Raw genomic sequence first — 27,384 nt, forward strand, 5'->3', positions numbered from 1 at the left:
CTGCAGCTGCAGGCATTAACCTCCCAGTCACTTTCTTCGGCATAGTATTACAGAGAGGGGCAGAGAGCTGTGTGTTGCCTCATACATTTCAACAAGCTGCCTCAACTTCATAAACCTTAGCAGAGGAGGCAGGAATAATTTTTCAGCACAATTCAGTGTCTTTGTTCCACAAAAAATCATCTATTGGTTATACTAGTATATAGATGGTATAATAACCAGCAGTCCATTCCTAATAGTCTGTGACAGAGTGCAATTTTGTGTTTAGTACACAGCTTTTTTTGTCTGCAGCACTGTTGTGTACTGCTGGTGTTTTACAAAAATATTTTCATCAGTGCATACCGCATGTGTACGTCTAAGTAGTGTACTAATTTGTACCTGTTAATCTGTCAGGAGCCTACACACAGTGAAAGGACAACCAAAAGTAATCACCAGCTGGTGTTTTAAAAAAATTACACAATTTTAGGTGCATTGTAGCGCATTTCTCTGCCCTCATAAGTGAACACCGAACACGTACATCCAAGTACTGTACTATTTTGTACCTGTTAATCTGTCAAGGGTCTACATATTGTGAAAGGATAGACACAAGTAATCTCCTGCTGGTGTTTTACAAAAATACAGATTTTTAGGCGTATTGTAGCACATTTTTCTGCCCTCATAAGTGCATACCGCATATTTACATCCAAGTACTATTTTGTACCTGCTAATCTGACAAGGGCCTACATACTGTGAAAGGACAGACAAAAGTAACATAGTAACATCAGCTCCACTATTCACTGAGGACGATCTAATAGAGGACACTCAGCAGCTACTGCCCAGCCAAGAAGGGGAGGAGACATCCGTCGCTTCCTCCGCTAGGGGGGCAAGTAGTGATGAGGAGAGTGACCTGGGAGGTGGTGTTGTCAGGGTTCAGGGTCCTGAAGCAGACTCTGTTGAGGAACCTGAGGAGGACATTAGTGACGTGCAGACATTTGTTGATGATGATGAAGTCTATCACAATTGGGAGCCGGGTGCAGAAGGTGCTTCATCATCATCAGGAGAAGAAGGTTGCAGGTAGCCTGTGAGGCAGCAGCGGAGCCCGCAAGGCGGTAGCATGGTTGGCAGTCAGCGTGGTGGCAGAAGTGAAAATTCTGGAGCCAAACGTGCCTGGGGGAGACCAACTGCTTTGCTGCAGCCTACCTTCCCGGGAGGTAGTGGAACAGGGGTTCCTGGAGACAGCGGCAGTAGCAGTCAATTAGTGTGGATTGTTGGAGGGAAAATCATCTACTCGGCGGTGTGGCAGTTTTTCATCAAGCATCCAGAGGAGGCTCACATAGCCACATGCAAGATATGTCGGCAGAAGGTGAAGCGTGGCCAGGGTCCCAATTTTGGCACCACGGCCCTGCATCAACATATGCTTCGCCACCATAAAGCGGCCTGGGAGAACCGTGGCTCCAATGTAATGGTCCAGCCTGCTGCATCACCCAGTGGCACACCGCTCCCTCTTTCAGACAGCCAACGCTCCACCATCTCAGCTAAAGGGAGCTGTATGTCATACCCTCCTTCTGTCGCTCTGGATACTCCTGCTTCTCCCACTTTTAGTCAGCCATTCCTCCAACAATCCATCCGCGAAGCTGTGTCCATAAGGCATAAGGCATCCGGAGGAGGTTCACGTAGCCACATGGAAGATCTGTTGACAGAAGGTGAAGCGTGGCCAGGGTCCCAATGTCGGCACCACGGCCCTGCGTCAACACATGCTTCGCCACCATAAAGCGGCCTGGGAGAACCGTGGCTCCGATGTAGTGGTCCAGCCTGCTGCATCACCCAGTGGCCATCCTCTCCCTCCATCATCCAGCCAAGGCTCCACCACCTCAGCCAAAGGGAGCTGTGTGTCAAACCCTCCTTCTGTTGCTCCTGCTTCTCCCGCTTTTAGTCAGCCATTCCGCCAACAATCCATCTGCGAAGCCATGTCCAAGAGACAACAGTATGCGCCCACTCATCCAACGGCGCTGAAGCTGAATGTGCTCCTGTCTAAGTTGCTGGTGCTGCAGTCCCTCCCTTTTCAAGTGGTGGACTCTGCACCTTTCAGAGAACTGACGGCTTCTGCCGAGCTGAGGTGGAGAGTGCCAAGCCGTCATTTCTTTGCGGAGAAGGCAATACCAGCCCTGCACAGTTTTGTGGAGGAGAAGGTGGTCCAGTTCTTGAGCCTGTCGGTGTGTACGAAAGTGCACTGCAGTGCCGACGTCTGGAGCTGTAACTACGGTCTGGGACAATACATGTCCTTTACGGCTCACTGGGAGAATGTGGTTCCTGCACAGCCACAACCGCAAATTGGACATGTCACGCCACTTCCTCCTCCACGCTCTCAGCCCATTGCTCCTGTGACAGTGTGCGACTCCGCCTCCTCATACTCCACCGTGTCCTCTACCTCCACTGCCCAGACAAGTCTCAGTGGCCCTTCAGCATACCATGTGTACAGGGCACAGCGGTGTCAGGCGGTTCTTCACATGGTTTGCCTTGGTGAAAAGAGTCACACAGGGGAGGAATCACAAAAAGTAATTCGTAAAGAAATTGGAGCATGGCTTACTCCACAAAAAACAGAAATGGGAACCATGGTGACTGACAACGGGAAGAACATCTTGCATGCGCTGCGACTGGGAAGGCTCAGCCATGCGCCCTGCATGGCACACATGTTCAATCTGGTTGTGAAGAAGTTCCTGAAGTTTTCCCCCCATTTGCAAAACATCCTAACAATGGGAAGGAAACTTTGCATGCACTTCAGACACTCGTACACCGCAAAGCACATGCTCCTTGAGCTGCAGCGTCAGAATGGTATCCCACAACATAGTCTGATTTGTGACGTTGCCACACGTTGGAATTCCATCCTCCATATGTTGGACTGACTGTACGAACAGAAAAGAGCCATCACAGATTTCTTGATGATCCAAGCGGATAGGGGTAGTCCCCTGTGTAACTTCAATGTGAACCAGTGGCAGCTCATACGTGACACCTGTCGTTTGCTCAGGCCCTTTGAGGAAGCCACATTATTAGTAAGTCGCCAGGATTACGGGAGGAACGACGTCATTCCACTGCTTCATTTCCTGCAAAAAGTGCTGGAAACAATGGTTGGTCAGGGCAATGTAGACATTGTGCCTACATCTCACGGCCACATGAGCCCTGTGGGGGCTGAACTGGACGAGGAGGAGGGGCACAGTGGAGCACAGTTTTGGTTTCATGAGATTGGCGGTGCTTCTAGCCATCTGACAGGAGAGGAGGAGCATGATAAACTAGAGGAGCAAGAGGGTTATGAGGAAGGCGAAACAGAGGACCCCAGAAACACCGTGGCAGTATACAGTGGAGATGGAGGCAGGGAGTCCCTCCGAGTAACTTGCACAAATCGTCCACCCACTCACAGGTCTTACTCGGGGAGCCCTCTGCGCTCTCCTTCCACTGCCATGGCTGCCTTCCATCAGCAGCAGCCTGAGTCTATAGTCGCTGATGATTACCTTTCTTCACCCGCATAGTGAAGCAACTCATCAGCAGCAGGTAGACATGGAGCAGGACCTGAACCAGCATGTGGTGGCAGACCTTGAAATGGCCATGCCAACAAACCTTGAATATCCACTGGACTTCTGGCCAGCCAAACTTGATTTATGGCCACAACTAGCAGAGTTTGCCCTGGAAAAGCTGTCCTGCCCGGCCAGTAGTGTGCCATCACAGCGGGTGTGTGGAGAACTCGACTGTCCATGAAAAATGTGGAGAGACCGATCTTTGTGAAGATGAATCAGGCATGGAACAGCCAGGATTTCCAACCACCAATGCCTGATGCATGAGAGTAGATTGACCATGGTGCCACACCAACACTTCACAAATATGGATAGTGCAAAACAGATTCAAGGCACTGCTCCCCAGTTACAAACATTACAGCCATCACCGGGTACTGGTATTGCCACCCACGGCACCACTGTGTCACCGGGTCACTTTCAGGACTCCTGATGCTGCTGCCACCTCCAGGCTGTTTCATTCAGCCACTATTTTGTCTCCTTATGCTTCTGCAAACTCCAGGCTGTGCCATTCAGCTACTATATGGTCCCCTCATGCTTATGCCACCTCCAGGCTGTACCATTCAGACACTAAATGGACTCCTTATGCTTTCCCCACCTCCAGGCTGTGTCATTCAGCCAATATATTGCTTTCTGATTCTGCTGGGACTGTCTTTATGGTAGCACTAGAAAACATACATGCTCAATAGAGATTTCAACATTGATCTTTTAATGTTAGGGGTTGTGAAGTCCTCTTATGTACGCATCCTATTGCCTGATCCAGGCTGTGTGTTTCAGGAACTACTTGGCTTACTGATGCTGCTGGGCCTGTGCCTTAATTTTTGTTGATGTTAGCACTAGCTAACATACATCTTCTATACAGATTTCAACATTAACATTTTAATGTTAGGGGTTGTGAAGCCCTCTTGTAAACTCATTCTGATTCCTGCTCCAGGCTGTGTTTCAGGAACTACTGTGCTTAGTGATGCTGCTGGGCTTGGGCCTTAAATTCTTTAATGATAGCATGAGGTAACATACCTGTTTAATAGAGATTTCAACATTGATCTTTCAATCTTAGTGGTCATGAAACCCTCTTGAGTACTGCTGCGGCCTCCTCCTGACTGTGTCTTTCAGGAACTACTTGGCTTACATATGCTGCTGGGCTTGGTCCTTAAATTTTGGATGTTAGCACTAGCTTACATACATGCTTAATTGAGATTTAAACATTGATCTTTCAATGTAAGGGGTTATGAAACCCTCTTGTGTACTGCTGAATCCTGCTCCTGACTGTGTGTTTCAGAAACTACTTGGCTCACTGATGCTGCTAGGCTTGGTCCTTAAATTTTCGGATGTTAGCACTGGCTTACATAAATGCTTAATAGAGATTTCAACATTGATCTTTCAATCTTAGGGGTTTTGAAACCCACTTGTGTACTCCTGCTGCTGACTGCTCCTGTCTGTGTCATTCAGCAACTACGTGGTTTAGGGATGCTGCTGCGCTTGGGCCTTACATTTTTGGATGGTAGCACTAGCTAACACACATCTTCAAGAGAGATTTCAACATTCACCTTTTAATTATAAATGGGGGTGACTGGTTCTCAAGGTCTTGAGTGTGATGGAAATGTGTTGTATGGTTCTGTCTGTGAATATGTAATGATGATAGTGGTGTTTATGAATAATTCAAGAGGGTGATGATGGGTGTTTGTATAAACTTGAGGGTATGTATATATATATAATGAAGGAGGGTGATAGGTGTTCCTGTATAAACTGGAGAATCTGTATATAATGATCGGTGTATATGGGAGAGAGGGAAAGGTATGGGGGAGAAAAGTATCTTGATAGGTGTTTGTGAATGATTGGAGAGGGGGATGGTAAGTGTTACTGTATAAATTGGAGAATATGCATGTATATAATGAATATTTGTGATGATAGGTGTTACTATATAAACTGCAGTATGTGTGTGTATATATTGATCGGTGTATATGGGAGAGAGAAGTATAGGGGAGAAGGAAATGATTGAAGGAGAAGGGGGATGATGAAAGAGAGATAGAGGATGGTGAAAATAAAAGAAAAGGCTCTTACTTGGATAGATAAAAGCGTAATTTATTTGTAATTTAATAATATAAAACAGGAAAAAACGCTGGGCCCTAGCGCTTATACTTTCCAATGCATATGAAACAGTTAAAATAATTCATAAGTGTAATTCATAACAAGGTCAGTAGATGAAAAGCACTAAATAGTTATACAATGTGCAATAGTAGGTAAATGAACCCGGTGCTGCGACCGCAAGGTATAACAGACCAAGTCAATTGCTCTCGGTACGGCGACCGTAGAGATGTGTGAAATAGTCAAGTAGTCCACGGTGCTGCGACCGTATGCCAGAAAGAAGAAACAAAGTCACAATGTAGCGGTGCTGCGACCGTAGTTGGTAGTACAATTCAATGGGACACAGTGTGTCAATGTTGCGAGGGTGCGTGCTGTCTCTAACAGAGTGAGGGAGCCATGGATTGGCAGTGGGCCAAAAGGAGGAAGCTCCAGCGGTTGCAAGGCTGGGTAGTGGAAAGGGGGAAGAAATATCTTGTGGTACTATGTACCTCTCACCCGGTCACTCCTATGGACTTTGTGATGTCGGTCCTCACTCTGGAAACGAAGCCGCTTGTTTGTGGCTGTCTGCGGTCACTGGTGCTCGGCTTCTCCTCGTGGCGGTGAGCGTGTTGGGCGCGTAATAGAATCCTGGCGCGCTGTGATGATCCTGTGGTTCAGCTGGTGGTGATAGTGCTTGCAATGGTGTCTACTGCCTTAAGACTAGACGCGTTTCGGACCCTCTAGGTCCGTCCTCAGTAGTCTGCTTGAACACTGCCAAATTGTGCCTTATATACAGTCCAAGTAAAAGATGGAAGGAAAACATGGTGGAAGATCCGGACCCGGGTCCAAAATGGAATAACAGGAATGGACTCGCAGTCCGGGTGGTGAAAAAAGAGGTAGGTGAATTGGGGAAATAGAGTTTGAAGAGTTAGAGGTTGTAGATGATTAGTATGTGTATATGGCAAGGTGTGGATTTGACCTAAATGTATATATATCTCCAGGTGTGTTCTTATGGAAGGTCTGATGGAGGTAATAGGTGAAGTATATATTACATGATGAATGGTATGTTTGAGGGGACAAGAGCTGAATAATTAATGTTTGCAGGTATGGCTGGGTAAATGTAGAGGTGAAAACTGTTTTTCCATGTAAACTTATGTATAAATCAATGGATCTATAGTCATGAGTAAGAAGAATATAATGAATGGTGTGTATGGAGGGACAAGAGCTGTGTAATTAACAGGTCTGGCAGGTGTATGTGGGAATGGAAACGATTAATTGTATGATTATATATAAATCAATAGATACATAGGTATATATAAGAAAAATGGACAAGATAACTGATTGTAAGAGTAGATATGGATAACAATTGGTGATATTTTGGGTGATCTAATAAATATGAGTAAGATCAAATTAAGTGGTGCAAGTGGGAGAAGTAGTGAAAAGATATTAAAAAGATGTTTAGGTAAAAAATTGGATAATAGAGGATATATGTAGAATGTGGAGTGCTGCTCTTATTGGAACACATGATTGATAGTAATAAATATGAAATAAAAAAATAATAAAATATAAAAAATATAAAAAAATAAAATAAAATAAAATAAAAATAATAATAATAAATATAAAAATAAAAATAAATAAACAAAAATAATAATAAATAATAAAAATAAAAATAAATAAATATAAATAAATAAAAATAAAAATAGTATAAAAATTAAATAAAATAAAAAAAAAAAAAAATGTAAAATGAATATAAAAATAAAAATGCTAATAATAAAAATAAATCTAAATAATAAAAAATATAAAATAGTAAAAATGGTAAAAGATGTAGTAGAAATAAGAATAAATGTAAATAATTGAATGGGTAAAATTAGTAAAATAATATAAAATATAATATACTCTGTAGCTGCGTACTGAAATTGTCTGTTTATAGGAATCCGAAAATTTCCAAGTCTGCGTTTAATCCAAAGGGCGCCAGAGTTTGCAGGTCATAGATCATTTTGCTTTCTTGTCTCGACATTTTCCTGTTGTGGTCGCCTCCCCTCCAATCGTGTTTTACTTTTTTAATGGCTGCAAAGGTAAGTCCTGATGGGTTCCTGTTATGTTTATCTCTAAAATGCGTTGATAGAGAATGGTTCTCAAATCCTGTTTTTATGTTATGAACGTGTTCTTGTATTCTTTTTTTGAGGCTTCTTTTTGTGCGTCCTATGTATTGTAGTCCACATGGACATGTGATAATATATATCACAGACACGCTGTCACAGGTGAGGAACTCGGTTATCTTGTGTTCCTGTCCATTACCTTTGGATATTATTGTCTCCGTTTTCTTTGGGAAATCCGTGATCTTGCAGTTGGTGCATTTTCCACAGCGAAAAAAACCTTTGAGTTTTAGCCACTTTTCTGTTGGTTTTTGGGCTTCTCCAATCACTGGTTGTTTAGTACTGGGGGCTAGTTTCAGTCCCAAATTCGGCGCTTTCGTGTAAACTATCTTCGGTTTGTCAGTTAAAATTGAGTTTAAGGCTTTGTCCTGTTTTAGTAGTTCCCAATTGCGTTTGATAATATTTTCAATTTGTTTATGTTGGTTGTTAAAGGGTAGGATAATTTTCGGATTTTGTTCCATTGTTGTAAGTTTGGTCTTTGGTTTGAAATAGTCTTTTCTTTCTTGTTTTCTGATTTTTTCAAATGCATTTGTCAGTATTTTCTCTGGATAGTCTTTGTTCTTGAATTCTTCTGTTAGAGATCTTGCTTCCTCCTCAAAATCTTCCTCGTTGGTGCAATTTCTTTTTAAGCGTCTAAACTGGCCCTGGGGTACATTTAGGAGCCATTGGGGTAGGTGGCAGCTGCTGAAGAGGATATAGGAATTCCTCGCTGTGGGTTTTTTGTATGTTTGGCATTTTAAATTACCGTCATTGATTGAGATGAGAAGATCTAAAAATTCGACCCGTTCTGTACTGATTTGTGGGGTAAAACGGAGATTAAAATTATTGTCATTAAGAGAATCTAAAAATGTATCCAATTGGGGTCTTGAACCTCTCCAAATCATTATAATGTCGTCAATGTATCGCTTCCATAGGACCAGATCTGCGCCAAGCTTGGGGATAATAACCTGTTGTTCCCAATATCCCATGAACAAATTAGCATAACTTGGCGCAAATCTGGTCCCCATCGCTGTTCCGACCTTCTGGCGATAAAATTGTTGATTAAAAAAGAAATAATTATGTGTTAAAATATATTTGATACTTTCTGTTAAAAAGCCGATTTGGGTGGGAAAAAGTTCTTCTGCTTGGGTTAAAAAATAGTGCGATGCTTCTATCCCTTGTTCATGATTAATACAGGTATAGAGTGAACTTACATCTAGGGTTCCGATTATCCAGTCTTCATGCCACTCTAGTTTTTCCAATGTGGTTATGGTGTCTGTTGTATCCCGTAGATAGGATGGTATTCGTTTCACATAAGGTTGTAAGTAATGGTCTACATATTTGGATAGATTGGACGTGATAGACTGTATACCTGATACTATGGGGCGTCCAGGTGGGTCTGTTGGATGTTTGTGGACTTTTGGGAGGCAATAAAATATTGGGAGTCTTTTTTCTGTTCCTAAGATAAAATCCAATTCAGTTTTGTTTAACATTTTTTCTAGTAGCGCTGCTTCACACAGGGATTCCAGTTCCTTTATGTACTGTGTTGTGGGGTCTTCTAATAGGAGTTCATATGTTTCTGAGTCTGATAGTTGTCTATTACATTCTTTCACATATTTGTCGGTATCTAAGATCACGATGGCTCCTCCCTTATCAGCTGGTCTGATGGTGATTTGATGGTTATCTTGTAATTCTTTTATTGCCTGAATCTCCTTTTTTGTTAAATTGTTAGTTAGTTTGTTTACAGGTTTTAAATTCCGTATCTCTTTCTCCACGCAGTATCTGAAGGCGTTGATTTCTCCTCCTACTTCTTGTGTTGGGTAAAACGTAGACCTTTTATTTAAATTAGAATGTACATAATGTTCTGCTGGGAGATCCCTTCTTTCAAGTGGTTTTTTCAGGAAATATTTTTTAAGACTCAAGTTCCTAATGAATTTTTCAATGCCGACATAAACATCAAATTTACTCATCTCTTTAGTTGGGGCGTATTTCAGGCCTTTGTCCAATAGTTTCTGTTGGTGTGGTGTCAAAATGGTTTTGCTCAAGTTGATGATCGCTGTCTCTAGCTGGATTTTCCCATCTTTTTCTTTCGGTTCGGGGTTCTCTCTTGATCCGAAATTTCTGTTTCTATGTCTAATTCTCTTTTTCTGCTGTTTTTTTCTCCTCCCAGGTGCTGATTGGATTTTTCTTGTATTTTCTTCGGCTGCATGTATGCTATCATGCTTGTCGTTCTTACTGGTTGGTGGTGTATCTGTGCTATCGTAATTGTCTCCTTCTTTTTCGTGATATTCTCTGTTGGTTGGTTTGGTTCTTGTGTTGGTATCCTCTCCTCCTCTTGTGGGTCTGGGTTTCTGTGTCTCTGGTCTCTTATTGCTTGTTCCCGTGGGTGGCTGTGTGATTGCTGAGTCTGGTGTTTGTTTCTCTGCGTTTCTTGATATGACTTCTGAGGATGGTTCCGGTATTGTGGTCTGTATCCTAAAAAATCATTCTGGGGGTAATAGTTGCCCCTCACTGGTCTATGGTTTGATCCCGATTGTGTCTGGCTTGAATAGGTGGAATAATGATTTTTGTAATAATTATGCCCTGTGTGGTGTCTTGGGCCGTCATATTGGTTGTAATGGTTATGACGTCCTCTCACCATGTTTTGGTCCTGGGTGTAATATCTTCTGTTTTCAGAGTGGTAAGTCTGTGTTTGTTGTCCTGTCTGTTCATAGGTCCGTTGATTATTCTGATCTTTCTCCCAATTACCTCTCAGTTTTCCAGATTTTTTCTTGATTATCTCTTGTTCAAGTGTGTTGAGAGATCTTATAATGGCAGTTTGATAGCGATGGTATTCTTCATTCTTTTCAAATGTTTCAATCCTTTCTTTTAATACAGTTAGATCCTCTTCCATTTTCTTGGTCAGGATTTTCCTTCTTTCTATGATCAATTTGACCAGTTCTATAGATTTTTCTTTGAAGAAAGTGTCCCACAAATTTTTGAATGGTTCATCTTCAAGGTCTCTGGATATTGTTTTGTACAACGTGAGGCCTTTTGGTACCATATTCTGTTCTACCAGGAATGTCAGGGATTTAATTTCCCATTGGTGTCTCAATGTTTTCTTTAAAAGGTTTTCCAATTGTCTGAATGTTGTAGATATATCATGATTAATTATAGGTGTTCGTTCTGGTGTTTTCGGTGAATCCTTTTCTGTCTCCTCTATGAACTGAAATTCATTTATAGTATTCTTTTTCTGTTCTAAACAGTCCCATAAATTCATTGTGGTATAGATGTGTGTTATATAGGGAATATGATCAGAGAGTACTATCTCTGGAGATAAAGAATGAATTGAAAACGATTAAGGAAGTGTGAGATGTACTCAATCTGGTGTGGTGACCGAGAACTTCAGTCTGGGTATAATCTCCTGTATACCCTGATTAAGCAGAAAATTCGTAAAGATAAATGGGGGTGACTGGTTCTCAAGGTCTTGAGTGTGATGGAAATGTGTTGTATGGTTCTGTCTGTGAATATGTAATGATGATAGTGGTGTTTATGAATAATTCAAGAGGGTGATGATGGGTGTTTGTATAAACTTGAGGGTATGTATATATATATAATGAAGGAGGGTGATAGGTGTTCCTGTATAAACTGGAGAATCTGTATATAATGATCGGTGTATATGGGAGAGAGGGAAAGGTATGGGGGAGAAAAGTATCTTGATAGGTGTTTGTGAATGATTGGAGAGGGGGATGGTAAGTGTTACTGTATAAATTGGAGAATATGCATGTATATAATGAATATTTGTGATGATAGGTGTTACTATATAAACTGCAGTATGTGTGTGTATATATTGATCGGTGTATATGGGAGAGAGAAGTATAGGGGAGAAGGAAATGATTGAAGGAGAAGGGGGATGATGAAAGAGAGATAGAGGATGGTGAAAATAAAAGAAAAGGCTCTTACTTGGATAGATAAAAGCGTGATTTATTTGTAATTTAATAATATAAAACAGGAAAAAACGCTGGGCCCTAGCGCTTATACTTTCCAATGCATATGAAACAGTTAAAATAATTCATAAGTGTAATTCATAACAAGGTCAGTAGATGAAAAGCACTAAATAGTTATACAATGTGCAATAGTAGGTAAATGAACCCGGTGCTGCGACCGCAAGGTATAACAGACCAAGTCAATTGCTCTCGGTACGGCGACCGTAGAGATGTGTGAAATAGTCAAGTAGTCCACGGTGCTGCGACCGTATGCCAGAAAGAAGAAACAAAGTCACAATGTAGCGGTGCTGCGACCGTAGTTGGTAGTACAATTCAATGGGACACAGTGTGTCAATGTTGCGAGGGTGCGTGCTGTCTCTAACAGAGTGAGGGAGCCATGGATTGGCAGTGGGCCAAAAGGAGGAAGCTCCAGCGGTTGCAAGGCTGGGTAGTGGAAAGGGGGAAGAAATATCTTGTGGTACTATGTACCTCTCACCCGGTCACTCCTATGGACTTTGTGATGTCGGTCCTCACTCTGGAAACGAAGCCGCTTGTTTGTGGCTGTCTGCGGTCACTGGTGCTCGGCTTCTCCTCGTGGCGGTGAGCGTGTTGGGCGCGTAATAGAATCCTGGCGCGCTGTGATGATCCTGTGGTTCAGCTGGTGGTGATAGTGCTTGCAATGGTGTTTACTGCCTTAAGACTAGACGCGTTTCGGACCCTCTAGGTCCGTCCTCAGTAGTCTGCTTGAACACTGCCAAATTGTGCCTTATATACAGTCCAAGTAAAAGATGGAAGGAAAACATGGTGGAAGATCCGGACCCGGGTCCAAAATGGAATAACAGGAATGGACTCGCAGTCCGGGTGGTGAAAAAAGAGGTAGGTGAATTGGGGAAATAGAGTTTGAAGAGTTAGAGGTTGTAGATGATTAGTATGTGTATATGGCAAGGTGTGGATTTGACCTAAATGTATATATATCTCCAGGTGTGTTCTTATGGAAGGTCTGATGGAGGTAATAGGTGAAGTATATATTACATGATGAATGGTATGTTTGAGGGGACAAGAGCTGAATAATTAATGTTTGCAGGTATGGCTGGGTAAATGTAGAGGTGAAAACTGTTTTTCCATGTAAACTTATGTATAAATCAATGGATCTATAGTCATGAGTAAGAAGAATATAATGAATGGTGTGTATGGAGGGACAAGAGCTGTGTAATTAACAGGTCTGGCAGGTGTATGTGGGAATGGAAACGATTAATTGTATGATTATATATAAATCAATAGATACATAGGTATATATAAGAAAAATGGGCAAGATAACTGATTGTAAGAGTAGATATGGATAACAATTGGTGATATTTTGGGTGATCTAATAAATATGAGTAAGATCAAATTAAGTGGTGCAAGTGGGAGAAGTAGTGAAAAGATATTAAAAAGATGTTTAGGTAAAAAATTGGATAATAGAGGATATATGTAGAATGTGGAGTGCTGCTCTTATTGGAACACATGATTGATAGTAATAAATATGAAATAAAAAAATAATAAAATATAAAAAATATAAAAAAATAAAATAAAATAAAATAAAAATAATAATAATAAATATAAAAATAAAAATAAATAAACAAAAATAATAATAAATAATAAAAATAAAAATAAATAAATATAAATAAATAAAAATAAAAATAGTATAAAAATAAAATAAAATAAAAAAAATAAAAAAATGTAAAATGAATATAAAAATAAAAATGCTAATAATAAAAATAAATCTAAATAATAAAAAATATAAAATAGTAAAAATGGTAAAAGATGTAGTAGAAATAAGAATAAATGTAAATAATTGAATGGGTAAAATTAGTAAAATAATATAAAATATAATATACTCTGTAGCTGCGTACTGAAATTGTCTGTTTATAGGAATTTGAAAATTTCCAAGTCTGCGTTTAATCCAAAGGGCGCCAGAGTTTGCAGGTCATAGATCGTTTTGCTTTCTTGTCTCAACATTTTCCTGATGTGGTCGCCTCCCCTCCAATCGTGTTTTACTTTTTTAATGGCTGCAAAGGTAAGTCCTGATGGGTTCCTGTTATGTTTATCTCTAAAATGCGTTGATAGAGAATGGTTCTCAAATCCTGTTTTTATGTTATGAACGTGTTCTTGTATTCTTTTTTTGAGGCTTCTTTTTGTGCGTCCTATGTATTGTAGTCCACATGGACATGTGATAATATATATCACAGACACGCTGTCACAGGTGAGGAACTCGGTTATCTTGTGTTCCTGTCCATTACCTTTGGATATTATTGTCTCCGTTTTCTTTGGGAAATCCGTGATCTTGCAGTTGGTGCATTTTCCACAGCGAAAAAAACCTTTGAGTTTTAGCCACGTTTCTGTTGGTTTTTGGGTTTCTCCAATCACTGGTTGTTTAGTACTGGGAGCTAGTTTCAGTCCCAAATTCGGCGCTTTCGTGTAAACTATCTTCGGTTTGTCAGTTAAAATTGAGTTTAAGGCTTTGTCCTGTTTTAGTAGTTCCCAATTGCGTTTGATAATATTTTCAATTTGTTTATGTTGGTTGTTAAAGGGTAGGATAATTTTCGGATTTTGTTCCATTGTTGTAAGTTTGGTCTTTGGTTTGAAATAGTCTTTTCTTTCTTGTTTTCTGATTTTTTCAAATGCATTTGTCAGTATTTTCTCTGGATAGTCTTTGTTCTTGAATTCTTCTGTTAGAGATCTTGCTTCCTCCTCAAAATCTTCCTCGTTGGTGCAATTTCTTTTTAAGCGTCTAAACTGGCCCTGGGGTACATTTAGGAGCCATTGGGGTAGGTGGCAGCTGCTGAAGAGGATATAGGAATTCCTCGCTGTGGGTTTTTTGTATGTTTGGCATTTTAAATTACCGTCATTGATTGAGATGAGAAGATCTAAAAATTCGACCCGTTCTGTACTGATTTGTGGGGTAAAACGGAGATTAAAATTATTGTCATTAAGAGAATCTAAAAATGTATCCAATTGGGGTCTTGAACCTCTCCAAATCATTATAATGTCGTCAATGTATCGCTTCCATAGGACCAGATCTGCGCCAAGCTTGGGGATAATAACCTGTTGTTCCCAATATCCCATGAACAAATTAGCATAACTTGGCGCAAATCTGGTCCCCATCGCTGTTCCGACCTTCTGGCGATAAAGTTGTTGATTAAAAAAGAAATAATTATGTGTTAAAATATATTTGATACTTTCTGTTAAAAAGCCGATTTGGGTGGGAAAAAGTTCTTCTGCTTGGGTTAAAAAATAGTGCGATGCTTCTATCCCTTGTTCATGATTAATACAGGTATAGAGTGAACTTACATCTAGGGTTCCGATTATCCAGTCTTCATGCCACTCTAGTTTTTCCAATGTGGTTATGGTGTCTGTTGTATCCCGTAGATAGGATGGTATTCGTTTCACATAAGGTTGTAAGTAATGGTCTACATATTTGGATAGATTGGACGTGATAGACTGTATACCTGATACTATGGGGCGTCCAGGTGGGTCTGTTGGATGTTTGTGGACTTTTGGGAGGCAATAAAATATTGGGAGTCTTTTTTCTGTTCCTAAGATAAAATCCAATTCAGTTTTGTTTAACATTTTTTCTAGTAGCGCTGCTTCACACAGGGATTCCAGTTCCTTTATGTACTGTGTTGTGGGGTCTTCTAATAGGAGTTCATATGTTTCTGAGTCTGATAGTTGTCTATTACATTCTTTCACATATTTGTCGGTATCTAAGATCACGATGGCTCCTCCCTTATCAGCTGGTCTGATGGTGATTTGATGGTTATCTTGTAATTCTTTTATTGCCTGAATCTCCTTTTTTGTTAAATTGTTAGTTAGTTTGTTTACAGGTTTTAAATTCCGTATCTCTTTCTCCACGCAGTATCTGAAGGCGTTGATTTCTCCTCCTACTTCTTGTGTTGGGTAAAACGTAGACCTTTTCTTTAAATTAGAATGTACATAATGTTCTGCTGGGAGATCCCTTCTTTCAAGTGTTTTTTTCAGGAAATATTTTTTAAGACTCAAGTTCCTAATGAATTTTTCAATGCCGACATAAACATCAAATTTACTCATCTCTTTAGTTGGGGCGTATTTCAGGCCTTTGTCCAATAGTTTCTGTTGGTGTGGTGTCAAAATGGTTTTGCTCAAGTTGATGATCGCTGTCTCTAGCTGGATTTTCCCATCTTTTTCTTTCGGTTCGGGGTTCTCTCTTGATCCGAAATTTCTGTTTCTATGTCTAATTCTCTTTTTCTGCTGTTTTTTTCTCCTCCCAGGTGCTGATTGGATTTTTCTTGTATTTTCTTCGGCTGCATGTATGCTATCATGCTTGTCGTTCTTACTGGTTGGTGGTGTATCTGTGCTATCGTAATTGTCTCCTTCTTTTTCGTGATATTCTCTGTTGGTTGGTTTGGTTCTTGTGTTGGTATCCTCTCCTCCTCTTGTGGGTCTGGGTTTCTGTGTCTCTGGTCTCTTATTGCTTGTTCCCGTGGGTGGCTGTGTGATTGCTGAGTCTGGTGTTTGTTTCTCTGCGTTTCTTGATATGACTTCTGAGGATGGTTCCGGTATTGTGGTCTGTATCCTAAAAAATCATTCTGGGGGTAATAGTTGCCCCTCACTGGTCTATGGTTTGATCCCGATTGTGTCTGGCTTGAATAGGTGGAATAATGATTTTTGTAATAATTATGCCCTGTGTGGTGTCTTGGGCCGTCATATTGGTTGTAATGGTTATGACGTCCTCTCACCATGTTTTGGTCCTGGGTGTAATATCTTCTGTTTTCAGAGTGGTAAGTCTGTGTTTGTTGTCCTGTCTGTTCATAGGTCCGTTGATTATTCTGATCTTTCTCCCAATTACCTCTCAGTTTTCCAGATTTTTTCTTGATTATCTCTTGTTCAAGTGTGTTGAGAGATCTTATAATGGCAGTTTGATAGCGATGGTATTCTTCATTCTTTTCAAATGTTTCAATCCTTTCTTTTAATACAGTTAGATCCTCTTCCATTTTCTTGGTCAGGATTTTCCTTCTTTCTATGATCAATTTGACCAGTTCTATAGATTTTTCTTTGAAGAAAGTGTCCCACAAATTTTTGAATGGTTCATCTTCAAGGTCTCTGGATATTGTTTTGTACAACGTGAGGCCTTTTGGTACCATATTCTGTTCTACCAGGAATGTCAGGGATTTAATTTCCCATTGGTGTCTCAATGTTTTCTTTAAAAGGTTTTCCAATTGTCTGAATGTTGTAGATATATCATGATTAATTATAGGTGTTCGTTCTGGTGTTTTCGGTGAATCCTTTTCTGTCTCCTCTATGAACTGAAATTCATTTATAGTATTCTTTTTCTGTTCTAAACAGTCCCATAAATTCATTGTGGTATAGATGTGTGTTATATAGGGAATATGATCAGAGAGTACTATCTCTGGAGATAAAGAATGAATTGAAAACGATTAAGGAAGTGTGAGATGTACTCAATCTGGTGTGGTGACCGAGAACTTCAGTCTGGGTATAATCTCCTGTATACCCTGATTAAGCAGAAAATTCGTAAAGATAAATGGGGGTGACTGGTTCTCAAGGTCTTGAGTGTGATGGAAATGTGTTGTATGGTTCTGTCTGTGAATATGTAATGATGATAGTGGTGTTTATGAATAATTCAAGAGGGTGATGATGGGTGTTTGTATAAACTTGAGGGTATGTATATATATATATAATGAAGGAGGGGATAGGTGTTCCTGTATAAACTGGAGAATCTGTATATAATGATCGGTGTATATGGGAGAGAGGGAAAGGTATGGGGGAGAAAAGTATCTTGATAGGTGTTTGTGAATGATTGGAGAGGGGGATGGTAAGTGTTACTGTATAAATTGGAGAATATGCATGTATATAATGAATATTTGTGATGATAGGTGTTACTATATAAACTGCAGTATGTGTGTGTATATATTGATCGGTGTATATGGGAGAGAGAAGTATAGGGGAGAAGGAAATGATTGAAGGAGAAGGGGGATGATGAAAGAGAGATAGAGGATGGTGAAAATAAAAGAAAAGGCTCTTACTTGGATAGATAAAAGCGTAATTTATTTGTAATTTAATAATATAAAACAGGAAAAAACGCTGGGCCCTAGCGCTTATACTTTCCAATGCATATGAAACAGTTAAAATAATTCATAAGTGTAATTCATAACAAGGTCAGTAGATGAAAAGCACTAAATAGTTATACAATGTGCAATAGTAGGTAAATGAACCCGGTGCTGCGACCGCAAGGTATAACAGACCAAGTCAATTGCTCTCGGTACGGCGACCGTAGAGATGTGTGAAATAGTCAAGTAGTCCACGGTGCTGCGACCGTATGCCAGAAAGAAGAAACAAAGTCACAATGTAGCGGTGCTGCGACCGTAATTGGTAGTACAATTCAATGGGACACAGTGTGTCAATGTTGCGAGGGTGCGTGCTGTCTCTAACAGAGTGAGGGAGCCATGGATTGGCAGTGGGCCAAAAGGAGGAAGCTCCAGCGGTTGCAAGGCTGGGTAGTGGAAAGGGGGAAGAAATATCTTGTGGTACTATGTACCTCTCACCCGGTCACTCCTATGGACTTTGTGATGTCGGTCCTCACTCTGGAAACGAAGCCGCTTGTTTGTGGCTGTCTGCGGTCACTGGTGCTCGGCTTCTCCTCGTGGCGGTGAGCGTGTTGGGCGCGTAATAGAATCCTGGCGCGCTGTGATGATCCTGTGGTTCAGCTGGTGGTGATAGTGCTTGCAATGGTGTCTACTGCCTTAAGACTAGACGCGTTTCGGACCCTCTAGGTCCGTCCTCAGTAGTCTGCTTGAACACTGCCAAATTGTGCCTTATATACAGTCCAAGTAAAAGATGGAAGGAAAACATGGTGGAAGATCCGGACCCGGGTCCAAAATGGAATAACAGGAATGGACTCGCAGTCCGGGTGGTGAAAAAAGAGGTAGGTGAATTGGGGAAATAGAGTTTGAAGAGTTAGAGGTTGTAGATGATTAGTATGTGTATATGGCAAGGTGTGGATTTGACCTAAATGTATATATATCTCCAGGTGTGTTCTTATGGAAGGTCTGATGGAGGTAATAGGTGAAGTATATATTACATGATGAATGGTATGTTTGAGGGGACAAGAGCTGAATAATTAATGTTTGCAGGTATGGCTGGGTAAATGTAGAGGTGAAAACTGTTTTTCCATGTAAACTTATGTATAAATCAATGGATCTATAGTCATGAGTAAGAAGAATATAATGAATGGTGTGTATGGAGGGACAAGAGCTGTGTAATTAACAGGTCTGGCAGGTGTATGTGGGAATGGAAACGATTAATTGTATGATTATATATAAATCAATAGATACATAGGTATATATAAGAAAAATGGGCAAGATAACTGATTGTAAGAGTAGATATGGATAACAATTGGTGATATTTTGGGTGATCTAATAAATATGAGTAAGATCAAATTAAGTGGTGCAAGTGGGAGAAGTAGTGAAAAGATATTAAAAAGATGTTTAGGTAAAAAATTGGATAATAGAGGATATATGTAGAATGTGGAGTGCTGCTCTTATTGGAACACATGATTGATAGTAATAAATATGAAATAAAAAAATAATAAAATATAAAAAATATAAAAAAATAAAATAAAATAAAATAAAAATAATAATAATAAATATAAAAATAAAAATAAATAAACAAAAATAATAATAAATAATAAAAATAAAAATAAATAAATATAAATAAATAAAAATAAAAATAGTATAAAAATAAAATAAAATAAAAAAAATAAAAAAATGTAAAATGAATATAAAAATAAAAATGCTAATAATAAAAATAAATCTAAATAATAAAAAATATAAAATAGTAAAAATGGTAAAAGATGTAGTAGAAATAAGAATAAATGTAAATAATTGAATGGGTAAAATTAGTAAAATAATATAAAATATAATATACTCTGTAGCTGCGTACTGAAATTGTCTGTTTATAGGAATCCGAAAATTTCCAAGTCTGCGTTTAATCCAAAGGGCGCCAGAGTTTGCAGGTCATAGATCGTTTTGCTTTCTTGTCTCAACATTTTCCTGATGTGGTCGCCTCCCCTCCAATCGTGTTTTACTTTTTTAATGGCTGCAAAGGTAAGTCCTGATGGGTTCCTGTTATGTTTATCTCTAAAATGCGTTGATAGAGAATGGTTCTCAAATCCTGTTTTTATGTTATGAACGTGTTCTTGTATTCTTTTTTTGAGGCTTCTTTTTGTGCGTCCTATGTATTGTAGTCCACATGGACATGTGATAATATATATCACAGACACGCTGTCACAGGTGAGGAACTCGGTTATCTTGTGTTCCTGTCCATTACCTTTGGATATTATTGTCTCCGTTTTCTTTGGGAAATCCGTGATCTTGCAGTTGGTGCATTTTCCACAGCGAAAAAAACCTTTGAGTTTTAGCCACGTTTCTGTTGGTTTTTGGGTTTCTCCAATCACTGGTTGTTTAGTACTGGGAGCTAGTTTCAGTCCCAAATTCGGCGCTTTCGTGTAAACTATCTTCGGTTTGTCAGTTAAAATTGAGTTTAAGGCTTTGTCCTGTTTTAGTAGTTCCCAATTGCGTTTGATAATATTTTCAATTTGTTTATGTTGGTTGTTAAAGGGTAGGATAATTTTCGGATTTTGTTCCATTGTTGTAAGTTTGGTCTTTGGTTTGAAATAGTCTTTTCTTTCTTGTTTTCTGATTTTTTCAAATGCATTTGTCAGTATTTTCTCTGGATAGTCTTTGTTCTTGAATTCTTCTGTTAGAGATCTTGCTTCCTCCTCAAAATCTTCCTCGTTGGTGCAATTTCTTTTTAAGCGTCTAAACTGGCCCTGGGGTACATTTAGGAGCCATTGGGGTAGGTGGCAGCTGCTGAAGAGGATATAGGAATTCCTCGCTGTGGGTTTTTTGTATGTTTGGCATTTTAAATTACCGTCATTGATTGAGATGAGAAGATCTAAAAATTCGACCCGTTCTGTACTGATTTGTGGGGTAAAACGGAGATTAAAATTATTGTCATTAAGAGAATCTAAAAATGTATCCAATTGGGGTCTTGAACCTCTCCAAATCATTATAATGTCGTCAATGTATCGCTTCCATAGGACCAGATCTGCGCCAAGCTTGGGGATAATAACCTGTTGTTCCCAATATCCCATGAACAAATTAGCATAACTTGGCGCAAATCTGGTCCCCATCGCTGTTCCGACCTTCTGGCGATAAAGTTGTTGATTAAAAAAGAAATAATTATGTGTTAAAATATATTTGATACTTTCTGTTAAAAAGCCGATTTGGGTGGGAAAAAGTTCTTCTGCTTGGGTTAAAAAATAGTGCGATGCTTCTATCCCTTGTTCATGATTAATACAGGTATAGAGTGAACTTACATCTAGGGTTCCGATTATCCAGTCTTCATGCCACTCTAGTTTTTCCAATGTGGTTATGGTGTCTGTTGTATCCCGTAGATAGGATGGTATTCGTTTCACATAAGGTTGTAAGTAATGGTCTACATATTTGGATAGATTGGACGTGATAGACTGTATACCTGATACTATGGGGCGTCCAGGTGGGTCTGTTGGATGTTTGTGGACTTTTGGGAGGCAATAAAATATTGGGAGTCTTTTTTCTGTTCCTAAGATAAAATCCAATTCAGTTTTGTTTAACATTTTTTCTAGTAGCGCTGCTTCACACAGGGATTCCAGTTCCTTTATGTACTGTGTTGTGGGGTCTTCTAATAGGAGTTCATATGTTTCTGAGTCTGATAGTTGTCTATTACATTCTTTCACATATTTGTCGGTATCTAAGATCACGATGGCTCCTCCCTTATCAGCTGGTCTGATGGTGATTTGATGGTTATCTTGTAATTCTTTTATTGCCTGAATCTCCTTTTTTGTTAAATTGTTAGTTAGTTTGTTTACAGGTTTTAAATTCCGTATCTCTTTCTCCACGCAGTATCTGAAGGCGTTGATTTCTCCTCCTACTTCTTGTGTTGGGTAAAACGTAGACCTTTTCTTTAAATTAGAATGTACATAATGTTCTGCTGGGAGATCCCTTCTTTCAAGTGTTTTTTTCAGGAAATATTTTTTAAGACTCAAGTTCCTAATGAATTTTTCAATGCCGACATAAACATCAAATTTACTCATCTCTTTAGTTGGGGCGTATTTCAGGCCTTTGTCCAATAGTTTCTGTTGGTGTGGTGTCAAAATGGTTTTGCTCAAGTTGATGATCGCTGTCTCTAGCTGGATTTTCCCATCTTTTTCTTTCGGTTCGGGGTTCTCTCTTGATCCGAAATTTCTGTTTCTATGTCTAATTCTCTTTTTCTGCTGTTTTTTTCTCCTCCCAGGTGCTGATTGGATTTTTCTTGTATTTTCTTCGGCTGCATGTATGCTATCATGCTTGTCGTTCTTACTGGTTGGTGGTGTATCTGTGCTATCGTAATTGTCTCCTTCTTTTTCGTGATATTCTCTGTTGGTTGGTTTGGTTCTTGTGTTGGTATCCTCTCCTCCTCTTGTGGGTCTGGGTTTCTGTGTCTCTGGTCTCTTATTGCTTGTTCCCGTGGGTGGCTGTGTGATTGCTGAGTCTGGTGTTTGTTTCTCTGCGTTTCTTGATATGACTTCTGAGGATGGTTCCGGTATTGTGGTCTGTATCCTAAAAAATCATTCTGGGGGTAATAGTTGCCCCTCACTGGTCTATGGTTTGATCCCGATTGTGTCTGGCTTGAATAGGTGGAATAATGATTTTTGTAATAATTATGCCCTGTGTGGTGTCTTGGGCCGTCATATTGGTTGTAATGGTTATGACGTCCTCTCACCATGTTTTGGTCCTGGGTGTAATATCTTCTGTTTTCAGAGTGGTAAGTCTGTGTTTGTTGTCCTGTCTGTTCATAGGTCCGTTGATTATTCTGATCTTTCTCCCAATTACCTCTCAGTTTTCCAGATTTTTTCTTGATTATCTCTTGTTCAAGTGTGTTGAGAGATCTTATAATGGCAGTTTGATAGCGATGGTATTCTTCATTCTTTTCAAATGTTTCAATCCTTTCTTTTAATACAGTTAGATCCTCTTCCATTTTCTTGGTCAGGATTTTCCTTCTTTCTATGATCAATTTGACCAGTTCTATAGATTTTTCTTTGAAGAAAGTGTCCCACAAATTTTTGAATGGTTCATCTTCAAGGTCTCTGGATATTGTTTTGTACAACGTGAGGCCTTTTGGTACCATATTCTGTTCTACCAGGAATGTCAGGGATTTAATTTCCCATTGGTGTCTCAATGTTTTCTTTAAAAGGTTTTCCAATTGTCTGAATGTTGTAGATATATCATGATTAATTATAGGTGTTCGTTCTGGTGTTTTCGGTGAATCCTTTTCTGTCTCCTCTATGAACTGAAATTCATTTATAGTATTCTTTTTCTGTTCTAAACAGTCCCATAAATTCATTGTGGTATAGATGTGTGTTATATAGGGAATATGATCAGAGAGTACTATCTCTGGAGATAAAGAATGAATTGAAAACGATTAAGGAAGTGTGAGATGTACTCAATCTGGTGTGGTGACCGAGAACTTCAGTCTGGGTATAATCTCCTGTATACCCTGATTAAGCAGAAAATTCGTAAAGATAAATGGGGGTGACTGGTTCTCAAGGTCTTGAGTGTGATGGAAATGTGTTGTATGGTTCTGTCTGTGAATATGTAATGATGATAGTGGTGTTTATGAATAATTCAAGAGGGTGATGATGGGTGTTTGTATAAACTTGAGGGTATGTATATATATATAATGAAGGAGGGTGATAGGTGTTCCTGTATAAACTGGAGAATCTGTATATAATGATCGGTGTATATGGGAGAGAGGGAAAGGTATGGGGGAGAAAAGTATCTTGATAGGTGTTTGTGAATGATTGGAGAGGGGGATGGTAAGTGTTACTGTATAAATTGGAGAATATGCATGTATATAATGAATATTTGTGATGATAGGTGTTACTATATAAACTGCAGTATGTGTGTGTATATATTGATCGGTGTATATGGGAGAGAGAAGTATAGGGGAGAAGGAAATGATTGAAGGAGAAGGGGGATGATGAAAGAGAGATAGAGGATGGTGAAAATAAAAGAAAAGGCTCTTACTTGGATAGATAAAAGCGTAATTTATTTGTAATTTAATAATATAAAACAGGAAAAAACGCTGGGCCCTAGCGCTTATACTTTCCAATGCATATGAAACAGTTAAAATAATTCATAAGTGTAATTCATAACAAGGTCAGTAGATGAAAAGCACTAAATAGTTATACAATGTGCAATAGTAGGTAAATGAACCCGGTGCTGCGACCGCAAGGTATAACAGACCAAGTCAATTGCTCTCGGTACGGCGACCGTAGAGATGTGTGAAATAGTCAAGTAGTCCACGGTGCTGCGACCGTATGCCAGAAAGAAGAAACAAAGTCACAATGTAGCGGTGCTGCGACCGTAGTTGGTAGTACAATTCAATGGGACACAGTGTGTCAATGTTGCGAGGGTGCGTGCTGTCTCTAACAGAGTGAGGGAGCCATAGATTGGCAGTGGGCCAAAAGGAGGAAGCTCCAGCGGTTGCAAGGCTGGGTAGTGGAAAGGGGGAAGAAATATCTTGTGGTACTATGTACCTCTCACCCGGTCACTCCTATGGACTTTGTGATGTCGGTCCTCACTCTGGAAACGAAGCCGCTTGTTTGTGGCTGTCTGCGGTCACTGGTGCTCGGCTTCTCCTCGTGGCGGTGAGCGTGTTGGGCGCGTAATAGAATCCTGGCGCGCTGTGATGATCCTGTGGTTCAGCTGGTGGTGATAGTGCTTGCAATGGTGTCTACTGCCTTAAGACTAGACGCGTTTCGGACCCTCTAGGTCCGTCCTCAGTAGTCTGCTTGAACACTGCCAAATTGTGCCTTATATACAGTCCAAGTAAAAGATGGAAGGAAAACATGGTGGAAGATCCGGACCCGGGTCCAAAATGGAATAACAGGAATGGACTCGCAGTCCGGGTGGTGAAAAAAGAGGTAGGTGAATTGGGGAAATAGAGTTTGAAGAGTTAGAGGTTGTAGATGATTAGTATGTGTATATGGCAAGGTGTGGATTTGACCTAAATGTATATATATCTCCAGGTGTGTTCTTATGGAAGGTCTGATGGAGGTAATAGGTGAAGTATATATTACATGATGAATGGTATGTTTGAGGGGACAAGAGCTGAATAATTAATGTTTGCAGGTATGGCTGGGTAAATGTAGAGGTGAAAACTGTTTTTCCATGTAAACTTATGTATAAATCAATGGATCTATAGTCATGAGTAAGAAGAATATAATGAATGGTGTGTATGGAGGGACAAGAGCTGTGTAATTAACAGGTCTGGCAGGTGTATGTGGGAATGGAAACGATTAATTGTATGATTATATATAAATCAATAGATACATAGGTATATATAAGAAAAATGGGCAAGATAACTGATTGTAAGAGTAGATATGGATAACAATTGGTGATATTTTGGGTGATCTAATAAATATGAGTAAGATCAAATTAAGTGGTGCAAGTGGGAGAAGTAGTGAAAAGATATTAAAAAGATGTTTAGGTAAAAAATTGGATAATAGAGGATATATGTAGAATGTGGAGTGCTGCTCTTATTGGAACACATGATTGATAGTAATAAATATGAAATAAAAAAATAATAAAATATAAAAAATATAAAAAAATAAAATAAAATAAAATAAAAATAATAATAATAAATATAAAAATAAAAATAAATAAACAAAAATAATAATAAATAATAAAAATAAAAATAAATAAATATAAATAAATAAAAATAAAAATAGTATAAAAATAAAATAAAATAAAAAAAAAAAAAAAATGTAAAATGAATATAAAAATAAAAATGCTAATAATAAAAATAAATCTAAATAATAAAAAATATAAAATAGTAAAAATGGTAAAAGATGTAGTAGAAATAAGAATAAATGTAAATAATTGAATGGGTAAAATTAGTAAAATAATATAAAATATAATATACTCTGTAGCTGCGTACTGAAATTGTCTGTTTATAGGAATCCGAAAATTTCCAAGTCTGCGTTTAATCCAAAGGGCGCCAGAGTTTGCAGGTCATAGATCGTTTTGCTTTCTTGTCTCAACATTTTCCTGATGTGGTCGCCTCCCCTCCAATCGTGTTTTACTTTTTTAATGGCTGCAAAGGTAAGTCCTGATGGGTTCCTGTTATGTTTATCTCTAAAATGCGTTGATAGAGAATGGTTCTCAAATCCTGTTTTTATGTTATGAACGTGTTCTTGTATTCTTTTTTTGAGGCTTCTTTTTGTGCGTCCTATGTATTGTAGTCCACATGGACATGTGATAATATATATCACAGACACGCTGTCACAGGTGAGGAACTCGGTTATCTTGTGTTCCTGTCCATTACCTTTGGATATTATTGTCTCCGTTTTCTTTGGGAAATCCGTGATCTTGCAGTTGGTGCATTTTCCACAGCGAAAAAAACCTTTGAGTTTTAGCCACGTTTCTGTTGGTTTTTGGGTTTCTCCAATCACTGGTTGTTTAGTACTGGGAGCTAGTTTCAGTCCCAAATTCGGCGCTTTCGTGTAAACTATCTTCGGTTTGTCAGTTAAAATTGAGTTTAAGGCTTTGTCCTGTTTTAGTAGTTCCCAATTGCGTTTGATAATATTTTCAATTTGTTTATGTTGGTTGTTAAAGGGTAGGATAATTTTCGGATTTTGTTCCATTGTTGTAAGTTTGGTCTTTGGTTTGAAATAGTCTTTTCTTTCTTGTTTTCTGATTTTTTCAAATGCATTTGTCAGTATTTTCTCTGGATAGTCTTTGTTCTTGAATTCTTCTGTTAGAGATCTTGCTTCCTCCTCAAAATCTTCCTCGTTGGTGCAATTTCTTTTTAAGCGTCTAAACTGGCCCTGGGGTACATTTAGGAGCCATTGGGGTAGGTGGCAGCTGCTGAAGAGGATATAGGAATTCCTCGCTGTGGGTTTTTTGTATGTTTGGCATTTTAAATTACCGTCATTGATTGAGATGAGAAGATCTAAAAATTCGACCCGTTCTGTACTGATTTGTGGGGTAAAACGGAGATTAAAATTATTGTCATTAAGAGAATCTAAAAATGTATCCAATTGGGGTCTTGAACCTCTCCAAATCATTATAATGTCGTCAATGTATCGCTTCCATAGGACCAGATCTGCGCCAAGCTTGGGGATAATAACCTGTTGTTCCCAATATCCCATGAACAAATTAGCATAACTTGGCGCAAATCTGGTCCCCATCGCTGTTCCGACCTTCTGGCGATAAAGTTGTTGATTAAAAAAGAAATAATTATGTGTTAAAATATATTTGATACTTTCTGTTAAAAAGCCGATTTGGGTGGGAAAAAGTTCTTCTGCTTGGGTTAAAAAATAGTGCGATGCTTCTATCCCTTGTTCATGATTAATACAGGTATAGAGTGAACTTACATCTAGGGTTCCGATTATCCAGTCTTCATGCCACTCTAGTTTTTCCAATGTGGTTATGGTGTCTGTTGTATCCCGTAGATAGGATGGTATTCGTTTCACATAAGGTTGTAAGTAATGGTCTACATATTTGGATAGATTGGACGTGATAGACTGTATACCTGATACTATGGGGCGTCCAGGTGGGTCTG

The sequence above is a fragment of the Hyla sarda genome, chromosome 3 (assembly GCF_029499605.1).
Source record: "Hyla sarda isolate aHylSar1 chromosome 3, aHylSar1.hap1, whole genome shotgun sequence".
In the NCBI taxonomy this organism is placed as follows: domain Eukaryota; kingdom Metazoa; phylum Chordata; class Amphibia; order Anura; family Hylidae; genus Hyla; species Hyla sarda.